This window comes from Mauremys reevesii, linkage group 6 (assembly GCF_016161935.1).
Source record: "Mauremys reevesii isolate NIE-2019 linkage group 6, ASM1616193v1, whole genome shotgun sequence".
NCBI lineage: Eukaryota > Metazoa > Chordata > Testudines > Geoemydidae > Mauremys > Mauremys reevesii.
The window spans coordinates 25,522,643-25,538,308 of record NC_052628.1 but is presented as its reverse complement, the minus strand read 5'-3'; the positions used below and the strand labels follow the sequence as shown (position 1 = coordinate 25,538,308).

General features: G+C 41.6%; 1 long non-coding RNA gene across 1 annotated transcript; it reads right to left on the bottom strand.

Annotated features, from left to right (window-relative positions):
• Positions 1-391: 391 nt before the first annotated feature.
• On the bottom strand, positions 392-14,148 carry LOC120408671. The gene is made up of 3 exons (XR_005600855.1): positions 14,017-14,148; positions 5,710-5,876; positions 392-1,756 (listed from the first exon to the last, which is right to left on the bottom strand). It is a non-coding gene; the product is annotated as an uncharacterized LOC120408671 (long non-coding RNA).
• Positions 14,149-15,666: the final 1,518 nt, after the last annotated feature.

Sequence of the window (15,666 nt, the reverse complement as noted above, 5' to 3'; positions counted from 1 at the left end):
GGGTCCAGTGGAGCATCCGCTGGCATGCCTGCGGGAGGTCCACCCAAGCTGCGGGACCAGCGAACCCGCCGCAGTCATGCCTGCGGGAGGTCCACTGGTCCCGCGGCTCTGGTGGACCTCCCGCAGGCATGACTGCGGAAGGTCCGCCGGAGCCGCCTGCCGCCCTGCCGGCAAAATGCCGCCCCAAGCACGCGCTTGGCGCGCTGGGGTCTGGAGCCGGCCCTGGTCACGTAAACATACAACACTAAACTGTACTAAGATTTTCTAACACATATAACTCAACAACATTAAAAAAAAGAGAAAATTATTTTCAGATTTTAACTGTTATGTCTGTCTTTTCCTGGGAGCAACCAATGGAATAGATGGCCTCTAACATACACCTGCAATATTTCATCACTCACTGTGATATTCTAAATATTGTGTGTTATTGTCTCGCTGAGATATAAATGGGTTCACACATGGAAATGTAGGGGATTTGCATGTATAAAATGTCACACAAAATTTTCATGGATTCGGTTTTGGAAACCCTTTGAAATTTTGCCCAGCTGAATGTTTATATCTCAGGCATACTGAGGCTATTGCTTTCCAAGGAGAACCTCTCTTATAAAAGATACATTGAACTGATCTAGCATATGTAATTTGTAAATAATGAGGTGTAGTGACTAAAAGAGGTTATTTTACACCTACTGTTGGATGGGAATGGAGGGGCAAAGACACACAGTATCTGAATCTATAAATGGTGAATTCACAGGTAATGAGATAAGTATTTGCTGGGGATGGGTGACATTCCTTCAAATTCTGAAATTTCAACAAAATTACTCACTTCAAAAAATGAGGAAAATTTTCCAAAATACTTTAAAGTAAAATTTGTGTTTCCTTTTTATTTTTGACCATCTCTAGTATATCTTTACTATATGTGAAGTCAATTAAAAACATAATGTTAAAAAATAGTAATTAGCATGTTGCCGTTGTAGAAGGCACAGGGATCAATTGTGATTCATTGGGAATTACTGCTGTGAAAATGTACGTTTCACTACAGAACACAGAGGGGGACATGTTTTCAGTCCCTTTATCAATCGTCACAGTCCTTGTGTCCCAGGTGAATCCTGAACAAAGAAAAATTAATCTGCATCTACAGGATTTACAATTTGTATTCAGATCCTCTCCCTCCAATGTGAGCAGCAAAAGGGAAAAAAGGAGCAGGGAAACCTGCTCAAATGGGCAAAAGAGGAAGGGTGGAAGTACCATAATGCTCCTTTTTCTCTGACCCCCAGCAGCTTCTCTATGTGAGCAACATGCAGTTAGGTTGGAGGTTTTTTGTTTGTTTTCTTTGGGGTGGGCGGTGGAAGTGGTCAGTGTAAAGTGTGGGGGAGTCAATAGAGAACTAACTATTTGTGTAACATCTTGCCCTGAGAAAGTAACAATGGGAATTAAAACTGGCCCTGTCAGCATTCATCTTTATAGGTTCCATGCTTCAAAACCCCCTTGAAGAGTTGTGGTGAGACAGGCAAGGCCTGGCTTCTAAGAAATTCATGCTGTAGTAGGTGATAGGAGTCCCAGAGGATCAGCCCCAGATCATCTGCTCTTGGCAACTTTCATTTTATCCTCTTCTTTGTTTGGAGGAGAGGGGAAAGATACACAGAACATCAGTTAGTGAGCAAGAGGGAGGTGGCTGCTTACACACATGGGAAGAATTGCTTTATGAATTCAAATAGCATGTACTTTACTGGACGTATTGTTTTACTCACATCCTCCCCTGCAAAGTGAAATAAAATACTATGTAAATAGTTCATACATTACTATGTAGTTAGCCAAAATATAACTCACAGTTCATGATCTATTTTTAGCTCTTGCATGCAGTATATTTTAATACATTAATACATACAGCACAGTATATTCATATCCTGTTAACTATTTTTTTGACTTAAGGAGCAATGTCAAACTTAGATATGTGATGTTAGGTGTTCTGTAAGGAGGGAGGGAAGGAGCGAGGGCGGGGGGAGAGAGAGAGAGAGATTAGCCTATTAATTGGTAGATGATCACAAGAGTTTCTAATCTTTTTCAAGAACAAATAATCTTTGTCTTATGTCCATACTTGAAAATTTGGGGGCAGATTGTCAGCTGGTGTAAATCAACAAAACGGCATTAAAGTCAATGAAGCCACACTGATTTATATCAATGGATGCTCATATCTTTTTATTTATTTATTTATTCTGACACAAACACACTATTCAGTAAAAACATGAACAGCATACTTAGTGATCTTATACCAGTTTGCTTCACTGGCCCTTCTAGGCTGTACTCTTTGGAAGTGTGTTTGTCCCAATGTGGACAGCATCATAACTTGCTTTGTTCTAGCTCAGTCCTTAGAATTCTTTGATTATTCTTTTCCTGTGTCTCCCTTCTGTCTGTCTTCTTCCTTTCTCTCCTGATCTGGCTGGTGTGGTAATTACTAGAAAACTCCTCCATTCTCTGATGGGAATTTGTATAATTGTCCAGATTCTTAACTCAGAGAATACCTAGTTGCTTAAACCAGAGGATCAGATTCTGAGCCCGATTACATGTTGTAAATCTGGAACAACTCCATCCACTTCAGGGGAACTTATCTGGATTTACACTGGTGTCACAGAGATAAAAATCTGGCCCAGACTTTCTATTTCTTCACTCACTCTAGATTTCACCTCCCACACAACTCTGGCTGCCAATAATTTGACTAGCTCTGAAATATTGGAGACAGGACTTTTTCACAAAGAGTTACATTCCATATACTTTTGCAGCTATAGAACTTCAGCTGTCTATCCCTGGAAGCTTCTTTTTACTAAAGAAACTTCAAACTCCAACCCCAAATTCCATTCAACAATTTAAAGCTTTTGCTACAATTTCATTAGATTCTTGTTTTAATCAAGTGAAGCAAATTCTAAATATCTGAGCAGCTTTAAATCCAGCGGTGTTACTTGCTGTGGGTCTGATTCTCACACTACTCTGATATACAGTACTGCAGTACTCTCCCTTTAAGTCCCATTTACACTACCAGAGCAATATAAAGTGGTCTGAGTGTAAATGAGGATCAGATTCTTTATGTTTATGATTTTCATTTACTGTCTGTTAGCAATCCTCTTATGTAGCGAAAAAATTCTCTTTGTTCAGGCATTAAACCAGCACATGCATATGGGTGGGTGGTTTTTTTTGCTAATGAAATTTTTAAAATAAGTGCTCCTAACTGTTCCTTCCTTTAAACTATAGCTTTCTCTCAACAGACCATGCAGCATTCAGAACACTGCATGATGGATGCATAGAAAGGGTCTGATCTTGCAGTCTTCACTCATGCAAAATTCCCTTTGAAGATAGTGGGAATGTTTCTGTAGTAATGGCTGCAGAGATCAGGCTAGCTAATATTACAGACCAGATTCTGCACTGAAATCAGTGATGTTGCACAGAATGTAAGCCCCTGCTCCTGTTCCACCAAAGTCAACAGGACCTTAAATCAGCAGAGAATTTACCCCAGATAGTTTCCCTTGTCCTCCTCCTCTCAGTGAATAAAGTATCATCTTGCATAGTATTGGCTCCTGTGAAATACAGTTCCTTATTAGCAACAAAGAATCCTGTGGCACCTTATAGACTAACAGACGTTTTGCAGCATGAGCTTTCGTGGGTGAATACCCACTTCTTCTTGCATCCGAAGAAGTGGGTATTCACCCACGAAAGCTCATGCTGCAAAACGTCTGTTAGTCTATAAGGTGCCACAGGATTCTTTGTTGCTTTTACAGATCCAGACTAACACGGCTACCCCTCTGATACTAGTTCCTTATTAGTTTTTCCGTATGTTGTAGAATCTAGACATTTTGCAATTAATGAGAAATTAATGACTGCAAATTTTACTCAAAACAAGTGAGCTCTGTAGCCCTCTTTTGAGCCTAAATTATGAAATATACTTCTGCAGATAAATTATCTAGAGCCAGATCAATCAGTGCGTTGGTATAATTCTTAGACTTTTGCCTCAGGGCACATAACTGACATTTTGTATATGTAAAGTACTGGAGTTTTTCATATGCCAAAGTTTAAACCACAGAAAGAATCTTCTAGCAGATTACAGTAGAAGCTGGTTGCAGACATCTAACATGGCCTATTATCTGTGCATGCCATATTAACTAAAAATTAAGCACAGGCTGCACTACACAATGAAGCAAGTTGAGCAAACAATGGAACCCTTATATCTGAATTGCTTTTGGCCCTATCCAGTCCAAATGAATCTCTGCAGCTGTTGGCTCTCAGGAACTTCCACTAGTATCCAAAGCTGCACCAATGCAATGCGAATTCTAATTCTTGCTGCATGGGGAGCTTTATGCATTCATGTACACCCACCCCATAACCAAGGGACGATTGAGGATACTGCTGTGCCTCTTTATTGGGTATGGCTATTGGGCATTTGTAAATGATAAATAACGTGGTGTAAAGTCTGAGAAATGACAGATAGTCCGCCAGAGAATAATTTTAAAACTGCGGGGCTGCACATGGTAGGATCTCCCTAACTGGGGCTCTTTTAAGCAGGTTAGAAAGAGTGAAGAGAGAACATCATGCAGCCTAAAGATTATCCCATACATCCACCCTAAAAAAAAAAAAGTGGACAAGATAAACCCCCTCCTTCTTAGGACTCTAATAATCTTAGAGAGGTTTCCACACAAAGGCTTGGGGATGGGTTGCCTCTAGAAGGGAGTTGTTTTCTAACATCTTCAATCACTATCTCACCTGCTTAATTGTAAATTCAGGATGCAGCTGCAGAAGCACTACCACAGATAGCAATGCTTATGCTGGTGCCATTGCTATGGAGAAACTGAGGGTGTGTCAACACTAGAAGTTTTGCCACTTTAAGTGGAAAAACCCAACTAGTGTGGATGAAATTATACCAGCGTCAGAGGGCCCTGAGCTTAATGAAGGGTGTGTTTTGGTGGATCCCACTATGGAAGAGGGCAAAAAAGGACAGGATAACATTTCCAGTGCCCAGGACTTCCAGGGAAGGCTTGAGGTCTGGTGGGATTTGGCATTTGATTTGGAGCCATGATAAGAGCCAGGTGCTCAGGGCCACTTCCTGTTAGCTGGTTTCCAGCAGTCAGCCCACCATTCCTCCATTATCTAGGTCTCTGCAAGTGAGGTTAGTCACCACTTTGGGGCTGGGAAGGAATTTTTCCCCATACCACTAGACTGGCCATGGCTGGTTGGGTTTTTTTCACCTTCCTCGCAGTCAAATCTAGGTGTTGGGTTTTGCGCAACGGGAGGACTGGAATTCTCCCCCTCCTGGAAGTCACAGTTTGGACCTATGTGAGAGTCATTTAGTTGGCAGGTACCCGATACAGAAACTTGCTGATTTAGGCTCCAGATCCAAAAAGGTAACATATGGGGTAAAATTAATATACTGAAAATGAATGTCCTTCCCAGAATTTTGTATGTTTGAGAGCTCTCCCTATTTCTATTCCTGAAACTTATTTTAAGAAATTCAGTAATATTTTCAGCAGACTCCTTTGGGGCCCAGGTAAGAAAGCTAGACTCTCTGAACAAATTACAGCTCCCCCTGTCTCTGGAAGGATTTCATTTTCCCAACTTAGAAAACTATCAGATCTCCTTGTTGTTAAGCCAGTCATCGATGTGGCTGTTAGATGTGACCTCACAGATCCCACCTTTGGTACAGTTAAACATGAATTGGTGTACACTTACCCCCTTTCAGGCATTGTGGGATCAAATTATTATAGCTCCAGCGCTCCCACAATAACAGCTCTGAGGCAAGCTTGGTCAAACATGGCTAGAAAGTTCTGCTTCCATCCGTTCTTCCATGTAGAGGCAGTCCTATGGAACAATCCCATTCTTAAAATCGGTGGCAAAACCTTGATGTGAGGGATTGGATGAAGAGAGGAATTATGACTATGTCACAGCTAAATGACAATGATAAATTTAAACCATTTGTAGATCTTCAGCAACAATTTGGCTTGCTCTGCTCCAGAGCATGGAAGTATCTCCAGTTATTAATGTATTTGGACCAGATGCATTGGGAGCTCCAGAACCTCCAGAACTTTTATTATTTTGAAGGAAACTTCCTGGATTTACTCCACCAGTGGTATCCTTTTATGATTTTCTGGCCCAAAAAACTCCGCCAGAGATCAATAATTTGAGAGTTGCTTGGAACAGAGATTTGGATAAACAGCTACCTCCAACCCAATGGAATACAGTTCAATGAATATCTAATGTTCAAAAAGCAACTATAGACCTGAGCCTACGACTTAGTCACTAGAAGAAACTTTTTCAAATATACTGGTCCCCACATAGACTCATGATAATGGGCTCCATAAATGCTGACCGCTGTTGGAAATGTAACTCTTTTGGTGCTACATTAGCTCATATGTTTTGGGAATGTCCCTGTATCACAAATTTCTGGTATGAGGTGGGTCAAAGGACTAATTTCATATTGGAAGCTAAGTTGAAGTCCTCCCCCTCAATTTTCATTCTTGGCTCTATTCCTTATACCCGGAGATTACCTGGTAACAAAGCAGCATGGGTCCAATGTGCAGCTAAATAATCCTGCAAAAATGGAAAAGTCACTCCCCACTATGGCTGACCTCACAGCTAATGAATGACTGGCACTCCACAAAAAAGAAGTGCCTGAAAAATTCAAAGTAATTTGGGCTGACTTTTTAAAGATCTATGATTAACATTCCCCTCCCCCGCCTTTGTTCTAACCCTCTTTATTTACTTTGTGCATCATGATGAATCTGGTATTTGTTGTATTTGTAAAAAATAATAAAAAATTATAAATAAAAAGGTAACATAGTGGGCATCCTGCGTGTTATATTTGGACCCAGCAGAGAAGGAAATAGTCAGACAGAGGGAGTGATGGAAACACAGTTGTCTGCTGTGGAGACATTGCTGTTCTGGCAGCAAAACTGAAACCAGCACAAAAGGGGGACTTTGCACTGGGGACGGGGAAGTGCTCAAACATTTAAAGAGAGAGGACATCAGACCAAAGGCATCTCCTTATGAGATGGGGGCATGGTGTCTAATCCCCATGAGGGGCAAATGGGCACTACCCTATGGGGCCACCCTGCCAATGTGCTTGACAGTGATGCTGATTGGGCGTTGAGGGTCCATCTCACCTCAACCCCCAACAGAGGCAGGGTTGCTAGTGGGCAAGTGGAGGCATCCAGAGACCATCCTAGTGTGATGATTGGCTTCCCTTGGGGTGGGAGCCTCCAAGAATTGTCAAAGCATCAGTGGGCACCATGAGCACACCAATGCTGTCTTATACTAGTATAGCTGTGATGAGATCCCCGGGGTGCTGCCTGGGACTGCGGGACCACTGTGTCCCGTTAACTCTCTAGCCTGCATTGTCTCTAATGCTTTGCTAGTGACAAGCAGCAAAGCGCTCCAGGCACCGTTATCACTCAGCACAACCTCATGTGAAACTCCACACCCAGCTAGATTGCATGGATGCTCCCAGAGCCACTCGTGAATCACATAGAGAAAGGCACCAGCCAAATCCCCATCGCTCCCAGCACTGTACCTCAGGAATATACCGTCTTGCACTACCGAAGACAAGCAGTGCAAATTTATTAATTGGTTCAGCACTTCATCAGTGGAAAGTGGACATACACCAGCCTTTGCAAACCTGAGCAGATTTACCACACACTTCAGGCAAACTCACCGGTAAAGATAAACAGTAAAACAAATGTATTGACTACAAAAGATAGATTTTATGTGATTATAAGTGATAGGCAAAAAGTCAGAGTTAGTTACCAAAATAAAATAAAATAAAATATAAGTACACAATCTAAACTCTCAACCCTATTAGACTGGGCAACATCTAGATTAAGAAGTTTTTCTCACCCTGCTGGATATTACAGTCCTTAATATACAGTTTTGTCCCTTAAATCTGGGCCAGTCTCCGCTGTTGGAGTCTTCAGTGTTCTGAGTGCCTTTGTTGCTTGCAGCATAGGTGGGGGCAAGAGAAAAGTGAAGCCTGGGGCCCATGTTCTGTTTTACATCCTTAGCCAATGTGCTTGGAAAACACAAGTCAAAGCACGTCTGGTGGGCATTGCTGAGTCCCCAGGCAAGGTTGAGCAATTCCCCTGGTGTGGCCTTATGCAGGTGAGTCATTGCATTGTAGCTCCCTTGCTGAACAATGGCTGGTGATGTCTGTTCGGCAGAACCCACCTGGATGTTTGTTACCTCCCTTGTCATTGTCTCTGTAGAGCTAGTATCTGGGCGTCTCCCAAACCCACAGCATTTTTTAGTGAAAACCATACAACACAATTATTATAATTTCATATGCATTGATGATATACATATTTAGATAGAACAATGTCTTTCAGCAGATCATAACCTTTCCCAGATACCTCACATGGCATGCTTTATACACAATATCACAATTATACACAGATGAGCAATATGGGGGTTACAAGATGCTACCCCAAGGTATAGTATGTCACAATAGCTTATTCCAGTTTGGGAACTGAACTAAACCATTCAGGCATAACTGAATCTACGCTAGGGCTTTTACCAGTATAACTATTTTGGCACACAAAAAAAAGCCACGCTCCTAACTTTTGAGGTTACACAGCGCTCTTCTTCAGATCATTGGGTATACTGGTTATATAAGCAGCAAAGAGTCACATGGCACCTTATAGACTAACAGACATATTGGAGCATGAATACCCACTTTGTCAGATGCATGTCATGCATGTATTCACTCACAAAAGCTCATGCTCCAATATGTCTGTTAGTCTATAAGGTGCCACAGGACTCTTTGCTGCTTTTACAGATCCAGACTAACACGGCTACCCCTCTGATACTGGTTATATAGTTATACTGGTAAAACTTAAGCAAATGACACTTTTGAATAATCACAAGTAAAATAACTCATGTAGACCATCATTATGAGCCACGTTATGTATTTAATATGTTTTCAAGATGACCTAAACAATGTGTGGTGTATTATAGTCAGCCTGTTTGTTTTCATTACCTTGTTGTAAGGAAGAAAGTGGTTTTAGATAATTTTAGTGCTCATTACAAGCATCTGAAATTCCAGTTGATTTAGCTTATTGACACCGATTATTTCAACACCTGCTTTAAATGTTTGTTTTCTTTGAGTGATTTACTTTTTGTGGGCACCTCAGAGCAGGCATGTGAATAATACCTAATGCTCCTTCAGCTCATTTATGATTTATTAAGTTACACAAATATCGGGGATTACATTGACTTTGTTGTATGTTTTTGTTCTTCAATTATAAATGTAAGAAGATTAAACAGAATGCACATTAATCTTCATTAATTATGTACTTTTCCATAAATTAAAATTATTGCAGTGGTAGTTTGTTAATCAAAAACAGGATTAAATCACTGGACCTGATTCTCATTAACAAGAAGGTCCTTTTACTCCACTCTGGAAGTGTAAAGTAGGTGTAAAGTTACAGATACACCTATTTTAAGAATGCTTTACACTACTAGAGTACTGTAAAAGGGTCTTAGTGTAAATAAGAATCAGGCCCGTGATGTTTAGCATTGCCGAAGCTGATTCTCCGTAAAATTCAGCCCTTCATCTACACTAATATTTTACACTTTCTTCCAATTTGGCTCAAATAACTATACCAGATCTTTTACATCCTGTTGGTGCAATTTAGCCACTGGAGTTAAAGGGGTCATAGATCTGGGCAGAATTCGGCCCTCCTCAATAAGCCAGAAGTAATATTTTAGCTATTTATTATAAAAGGATTTTTTTCCCCTGAAAGTCCTTCCTACCCCTATTATTTAGCATGCTAGGATGCTTTTGGCACTTTTATACAAGAGCGATCTTTGCTTCCCATGGTTTAGAATGTAGTTTCATTGAAACTGTGATATCAGCTAGAGCAGTGCTAAGAGCATTGACATAAGAGATTCCCACCCTATCCATCAGATTTCCATATTGTGGTCAAGTATTACAACAGTTGGTTGTTGCTTATATATAAATCAACAAAATATATAGTCTGGAAGGTCAGGAGGATTTTTCTATTGTTTGAAGTTGGGATTCTGTTGATCACTTGCTACAGCTATTACGTAACTTCTCCCGTTAGTCTACAAACAAAAGGTCACTTAGAGGGTAGACTGAAGTGGTTGGCCCAATGTGAAGTAAACAAATGTGGCTCAGCCGTTTGAGCACAACACTGTAGCTCTGTGAGGGTCCCTGACAATTCTTGTGAAAGCAGATCCTTGGCAATGTGTCACAGGAGCAACCTTCAGATAAATCCATAGTGAAAGCAGCTTATTTGAAGCCAGAGCTTAGGAAAATGTACTTTTGGAATCTCAGCCAAGATCTGCCACCCCACTATGCTTTGTTTCAAGATCTTCCAGTTGCAGTAACCAGGTTTTCTATTATTTGGGTCATTCTCCTCTCCCTGTGCCCCCTTGACCATAACGAGTGCCCCCTCTGATACTGGTTAGGGAAGGGTAGCACAATCCCTTTATCCACCTTACACTCGGGCCATTACCTGCTTCAGACCCTACTTCATCTGAAGTCATAGTTCAATTTCTCCTCAAGACACCAAGCAGTGACTGTCCCCAACTAATATCTATTATTGTATCTAATCCATCTACCAGTTTCTAAGTACTGAGCTATGAGATTTGAGGTTGCCTTAACCAAAAACAAAACAACAGTCCAGGTAACAGAAACAGCTTAAGGAGCTGGCCCAAATAGGGACACCCTTCCCCACAACGCCCTCACAGATCCTGAACTCTGCAAAGGACACCACCTCTTAAGCCACTAAGACCCATTCTGTATCCCTTCTCCTCCCAGCCACGTGGCCTTTGGGAAAGAAACTGCAGAAGCAGCGTAAGCTGGGACTGATGAACACTGACAATATATTCTATAGTTTTGACTGGACATTCTCTGTCCTGTGCTGATTGGCTGTTTGCTCCAACACCCCTGCCCCCACACCGCTTCCTGCCTCAAGTCCCTTCAACTCAGCCTTGCTCCACACCTGCCTCTTTGGTCTTCCTCCCCTCCCTCTGCTCACCTGTTCTCTGGTGCTCACCCATCTCCCTCCCCTTGTCTTATCTTTCCTTTCAGCTAACAAAACAACAAAACAACAACAAAAGCAGATTTTGCTGACAGAGCTAGAGCAAGAAAACAATAAAATATAAGGAGAGGTACAAATAACACTCATCTAGTCAAATACTGTAGCATTTTGGGGCACATCAGCCTCTTCTGAAATCATTATTGAAAACAAAGCTGTCACATTATAACCAGAGGCTGCATTTAAGGAGATTTGGAATAACTGTCATGGCAACACATTTTTTTCCATGAAGGAATAACATGTAGCCTTAACTATAGCATTAGTGGCAATTAAAGCTATAGTAAGGGTTGAAAAAATGTAACCACCATTATAAAACCCTATTCTCACTCACTCAAAAATGTCTCAGGAATTCTCCTTTTGGACTGAGACATTCCATGATTGAACACAGTCAGAACATGAACTTTACGATCTGAAACTTTGAGCAACATCTGTTCTATTTTACAGTTAGATGAGTAACAACATTATACATTTCCTATTGTGAGAGAGAGAGAGATTTTTAAAAACCACATACATATACTTCAAATTATTTCTGAATTTAATTAGGGGTAAATTTTTCAGACACTAACATCCACTTCTGTGGATGCAAATCAAAGGCGGGATTTTGATAATATCTAAGCACTCTAAATTGTGGATGCAAATCAAGGACTTAAACCTCTAAATGGTGTAAACAAACTTGAGTACAAAATTGAGCCCAAAGTTATTTGTGTCTGCAAAACTTAAGCCCTTTTTAAAGTCCAGGCTGAAAATGTAGCTCTAAAAATTCAAAGTTTGCATCTGCTACAACACAATGAGAAACAGACTTCTGATAAATTTGAAAGAGGGGGAGTTTAAATAGCAAGGTCATATAGATTTTAAACAATTCTGTATGCAGAGGACACAAGGAAGGATACAATTCAAAATGTATGGCGTTGAACAACATGCAGGTGTGCAACTCTATAGTGCCTCAGTCAGGGCTTCATTTTTTAACTCTCATTTCTTCTGCCCTCTTTTCCAATGTCACCATATTGACAGATGATTGATTGATATAGTGTAAGACTGCCAGACTTGTGATTTTTAATATTTATCTTAAATCCCCAATTCCCGGAGGCATGTGAATACATAAGAATTTCAGTGTTCATTGTTTAAAAAAGGAAGTTTCTAGCCCTCATGATTGCAGAGAAAAGCTTGAGAATGTGAGCTAAGTGCACCCTAAATGCTCAAAAAACAGAAGGAAAATAAAAAGAACTCCACATTTATTATTATTTTTAAATCACAGCATATTTCAAGACAATATCATGATTTTAGAGGGCCTGACTTGTAATTTTTGAATGTTTGGGATTGGCAGTGCTGATTTATTTTTCCCCTCTTAGAAATATGAAATGAAGTGCCAATATCTATATTTTAATGTTAAGACCAAGTCTTGGCAGGTCACCGGTAAATCCACTGTCATACACACAACAACATAAAACCAGATATACTGCCAAACATGGCTCTCTGTTCTGTATTTGTACAGTGCCTGCCACAATGGAGTTCTGTCCATGACTGGGAGTCCTAGGCATTTCCACAACACAAATAACAAAATAAATAATAATAATCCTGACATCACAAGGCACGATACTGCATGTCAGATTGGCTCAGTGCACTTCCAGATGCTGTTTACTGCTGCTAACTTCAAGAGCAATGTGCTGTTAGAACCATCATGCTCTTGTTGTAGATGGAAACAAAGATGTTTTCTGGATTATGGGTCAGCCATATACCTTTTTCCCTCCGATCAGATCCCTTGTGCACATCCTATTGCATTAACAGAATACTTTTGTGCCCCATGGTAGAATCCCATTTGCAGGCCTGCACCCCATGAAGAAGCTGTTTATATCCTTTGTCCTCCTTGGACATGTGCAGAAGCACAAGAAGGAAATGCAAATAAGTTAAAGTCTCAATAGCCACATTTACTTGGCTATATCACATAAACAAAGCAGTTTCAGCTGCTGATTGGACTCAAATATAGAATATTCTGTACAATTTACATTGTCAATGGAAAGTCAACTCTTGCAGGGGTTCCTGTATACAACTGTGATGTTCAATTCACATCAGTTTTTATATTTCATAAGCAGAAATATAATTCTCAAAATTGTCTGTGAAAACTAATGAACTTAGGCCAAAGAAAGTTGAGTTTGTATTGAGGTGTATTGAGTTTGTATTGTATGACAACTATAGCTCTTACTGGCAGATGACCAAGAAGACTGAATTCAGACTCCTGCTCCACACTGAAATGTTTCCAGCAGTGTGTCCCTGTCACGGGGCAGGTATACCCCGTCACCCCTTGGGGGAGGGAGGGGACATTATAGCCTTGCACCCGAGTCCAAATAACCATGCTTTTCCTCAGGGCGGTATAGAATCATAGATTATTAGCATTGGAAGGGACCTCAGGAGATCATCTAGTCCAACCCCCTTGCTCAAAGCAGGACCAATCCCCAAATGGCCCCCTCAAGGATTGAACTCACAACACTGGGTTTAGCAGGCCAATGCTCAAACCGGTATGACCTAATGGTCAGAGTCAATAGGACTGCCCTTCAATGCAAGGCAGTAAGGCCCAGTGTCCCGAGTCAATGGGATTGCTCTTACAGGCATGGCAGTGTGGCCTAACAGCCCGAGCCAATGGTGTGGCCTAACAGCCCAAGGGTGATGGGCCGCCCCCAAGAAGTGAGTTGCTGGCTGGGTTAGGGGACCTGGGTCCTCCCTACTCCACCGGGTCCCAGCCCAGGGCCCTATCACCAGTGAGTGTATCTGCCCCTGGGTCAGCAGGGATTCATCTGAAACACACTGACTGGGTTCCCAGTTCCACAACCGAAACAATGTCTAGTTCCCTGCCCTACTTCCTACCCTGTCTTCCTGTGCTGTAGTCCAGAGGTCCTCCCGATCTCTGGGCTCATTGATCAGTGAAACTCACAATGAATCCTTCCCCTCATGGGCTTCCGCAAGCAGTCAGGTACTCTCCAGGTCATGGCGCACCTGGCCTCTGCTGTCTGGGTCTCTGGCTGCTCCCAGGTGGGAGTCTACAACACACATCCTCCCACCTCAGCAGTCAGCCCAGACTGAGCTGAGCTGCTCCCTTTTATACTGTGGTTCCAGCTGGAACATGCCTGGCAGGAGTGAGGGGGTGTGGCTTCCTCAGCCCACAATATGGGGTTAACCCTTTCCAGTCCAATGCAGGGCAGGTATACCCAATCACAGTCCCTCACACAAAAAGACAGACATATTATCTTTAAAAGAAAGCTGTTTTTACAAAAAGAAATCAAGTTTCTAGACTGCGTTATCTTTTCACCTCTGCCCAATAATTAAATGTTTTCCCATAAATTAGGGGTGTTTCTCAAAACGTCACAGTCACGGATCTTGAGCTGGCTCCAGTACAACAGGTTAGTCCTGTTCCTCTTTAAGTCAATGGGAAATTTGCTACTGATTCGAATGGGAGCAGATTTGGGCTACAAGTTACATACAGCTTAATCCTGTGAAGTGCTAAGTCCCCTTGATCCCAACTGAAGTCAATGGGAGCTCAGCCTCTCATAGGATCATGGCCAATAAAGTGTTTCACAAAATATTACCCACTACAATAGCTCAGCCTGCAATGCCAAGCTGACAATTGAGAGCACAGTGTGAGTGAAGCCTACTGTATTGATTTAAAGAGTGAAAGAGCAGCAGCATCTCTGGCATCTTTGGACAGGGACTTTCAGGGAGAAGTTGCTAAATGTCTGAAGCAGCAGCTGCCCAGGCTGTGTAAATTTATGAACTGGCAGAACAAGCAGGCTGTTACCAGTGATCTCAGCTGGCACTTGTGAGGCTGGAAGGTGTGATCAGATCAGAGGGAGAGAGAAGGAGTTCATACTCAGATTCCAAAGGACTTTATAAAGTCAGTGGAAGCACCTCAGACAGAATACTGAAACTGACCCGTAAGCAATGCACTAGGACTGTGTTAACTCACAAGGTGTCAGAGGAGCCACAGAAGCAGTAATTTGTACAAGATGAAACATGTTAAATTTTGTAAACTAGAAGCTAACACAGAGGGCTTTACAATAACATAAACCAGAAGAAACAAAGACAGAGAGGCAGGTCAAGGACATACAATGACAATATTTCTAAGATGACTGAAGGCAGATTTCACCACAGGAAAGAGATGTGATTCAAATGTTGAACCTAGATCCAACAGCTGCACTCCTAAACTAAAGCTGTGTAAGAAATAGTTCCCAAAAGATAGGATTGAGAAGGTGGTTGCAGATCCCTGTAGATCCCTCATGGTGTTGGTCATTCTGAGATGTAATAAACTGTAAGTTTCTAGATTCTCTAGTCCTTGACACACTGCAGAGAGAGAAGAAATATGAGACCTAATTTTAAAATAAGCATGACATTTTGCCATGGTGACAGAGAAATTTTCTAGGATGAAGCATGTATAGTAGGGGACTGAAAACAGAATCCTTAGAGCAGAGACAGCAGATTTAATGGAATCATCACAGGACACAAGCTGCTTGAGATCCATCAGAGGTGAACCAAGGAAGAGAACTTCTGCTCACACCAACAAAGGTCTCAAGGTGTTTGAGAATAATCA